This window comes from Triticum urartu, chromosome 1A, assembly GCF_056163025.1.
Source record: "Triticum urartu cultivar PI428250 chromosome 1A, HENAU_Tu73, whole genome shotgun sequence".
NCBI lineage: Eukaryota > Viridiplantae > Streptophyta > Magnoliopsida > Poales > Poaceae > Triticum > Triticum urartu.
The window spans coordinates 332,075,698-332,078,542 of record NC_141873.1 but is presented as its reverse complement, the minus strand read 5'-3'; positions in this window follow the sequence as shown (position 1 = coordinate 332,078,542).

Genomic DNA, 2,845 nt, shown 5'->3' with positions numbered 1-2,845 from the left:
TGCTTTTGACGTATCAGGTGGGAATGGGAGAGCCTCTTTTCTTTCCGCAATGGAATCGGCTTAAGCTCGACCTTTTCTTTCATTTCCTATCATAGGGATATAAAAAGAAATCCAATTGCGTTTTTCTTAGTTTAGAATATCAAAAGACATCCCACAACCCGGTCTTAGGTTCAGAGTCGCTTTGTGGGAACTTCAAGAGAGAGAAGAGAGATCATAGCTTAATATCAAAGGTCAGGTATACCTGCCTACGTTCGGCATACACATTCACTAGTTCCATTCGGAACCTTTCTCTAGATGGAATCCTGATTCGACTTTCAAATGCAAGAGCAAGAATGCCGTGAGGGAGCCCTATCTAAAAAATGCAAGGCCAGATCCCACTTTCTTTAATCGAGCGGGCAAGGGATCGCAAACATCTTTTCTTTTCAGAGAAAAGGTTTTCAAAAGATATCCCGAAGGGGTCTTAGGTAAGGTAAGGAGTGACAGCTCTATTCAATAAGCTGGCTCTTTAAGGGAAGATAGGGCATCTCCTAAAATGTGGAAGTTTGGTGCTTTAGAGATAGGGCCGGCACGCTTTGCTGGAAAGCAATAAGTCAACAAAACAAGGTAGGTCTACCCCCTAATAAAGGTTTCGCTCGACGACCCTGTATCCATTCTCGATTAAAGCACGGAGAGTTAGGTTTATTATCTCCAGTTTGATGCTATCTTCTCCACGACTTGGTTCTTATGGATCTCCTCCAGGTCCTAGGCATCTTGTCTCTAGCTCTGCTCTCTATCGGTAGTAAAATCAGTACTTTGTCTTTGCCTGTCTCTGTCCATTCCTTCAACACTGATGGACTCGGAGTGGCATAACCCCTTTAATAAGAAGCATAAGACCTAAAGCGAGGAGATAGAATCGAAAGAATGATAGCAAGTTCTTTGAAAGTGGGAAGAAAGCCAAGGATACGGTGGTGTGTAGGGTCTTTCAAATCAATCAGGAAAGCGTGAGCTGAGAAGGAACACGGCTTTCCGCGCCTTGACAAGTGGATCTACCAAGAATAGCTTTTTCAGCCGTTACTTATTATATAATAGCTCGATCCGCTCACGCATGTGATTGATTTCTCCCCTCTCTTTCGAAAATCTTCCATTCGAACAGGAAGATTCCCTTCTCGCTGTGTATCCAGAACCTGAGGATGATGAGGATCTATAAAGGTTCTTTGATCGAGCTCTCGCTTCGGCTTCTTTTGTTGCCGAAGACCAGGACCCGTCTTATTTGCTGAAAACCTGTCTGTTTAGGGACTCTTTCCTTTCAATGGACATACTTGCCTGGAACTGATTCTACCTTGAGAGCGCTTCCCTCTTTTCTGATTCCTTCCCTTTGACCACCGAAAATACAACTTCTAATAGCCATTTCTATTTTATAGATGTTTCAAACAAGTGATTTTACACTTTGATCCTTCCTGTCTTTCCCCGATAGAGGAGTTTGACCCTTCCACTTCTGCCTTTGCCCTTTGTACTTCTTCCCGCAATTGAGATCCCTGTTAAGGAAGAATATCTCACTCGTGCTTTTTTTGCGAGGAAATCGCTCTACTTTTTCCAGCGATGAGTGATTGAGTAAGGTCTAATTCAATCTGTGTTATGACCTACCTTTTTTGATTGAAGTAAACGAGAGCTTTACTTCTTCTTTTCAAACCCTAAGGTTTGAGCTCGTCCTCGGGTCGGATTCGGATCCTTTTCTCTCTTTTGAAATTCCATAGATATAGATGTCTCGACTGCCGAATCCGAATCCTTAGAACAACTCGATTCCGTTGATTCACTGTCCATTTGTCCTTCAACCGGATTAATGGTCAACGACTTTGACAGCCTTTCCTTCACACAAGGTTTTTAATCCATCTCCCCCGCTTAGGGCAGTAAGGGGAAGTAGCGATATTCCGATTCCTTCGTGGGGAATCAACGAAGGCAGCCGCTCCAGCAGCTTTAGTACTTAAGTTAACGCCCCAGCCCTTATCCCGCGATGAGAAGGTAGATGCGGTAAGCCAACTCCTATCCTTCTTGCGGAAAGGGCATTCAATGCCATCTTCATTCCCTTCCTTGCTTCGAGGAGCAGGTCGAATAGTCAAAGAAGGGGATGGCTAATTCCAGGAATAGAGTAGCATTCTCAAGCACTACCCTCCGTTTTTTTTCAGTCCATATAAAACAGTCAATCTACCAGCAGCAGAGGCTGCAGATACATGTCCACCACCTGTTTATCTACTACCATAAGCGGGAGCAGTTGCAGGTAAAGAGTGTTGTGAGGGCTTTCATTTGCGCGTTAAGGGCAGTTTCTGTTATAGCACTAGAAATCTGTGCCGTTAGTCGAATGCTCGGAATGAAAGAATGACTATTTCCTTGCTGGAACATAATGACAACCGCAGGAATTCGGAATAAGACATGTTAAGTTTCTCCTCTTTCTGTCTAATGACTACTACGACATGCCTAGACTATAACATTCCTACGGAGTGCTGCCCATAGATTACGGAACACTTGGCATATGTTGATTGAGTCCCGGGTATAGCTCCCTCACTCGCTCTACTTTGAATCACGAATTAGCGTATGAAAAGCGGCGATCTTTCTCTATTTCTTCCTCTTCCACCAAAACAAACAAGTTGTTTTCGGGCGTCAGGCAAACTTAGTTCTTCGTTCCTCCGGTAATTGGATTGATATATAAGGATTGGGGTTGTCACCCGTATGCTTCTTATCTTTGGCTTCGAACAAGGGGAGTCCTTTCAAGCTTCATCAAATCCATGGCACAAGGTCTGTTTTTCATTATAGAATCGAGCAAGAATCGGATTGTGAATTAGGATTGTATGCAAGAAGGGATTCGGAAACA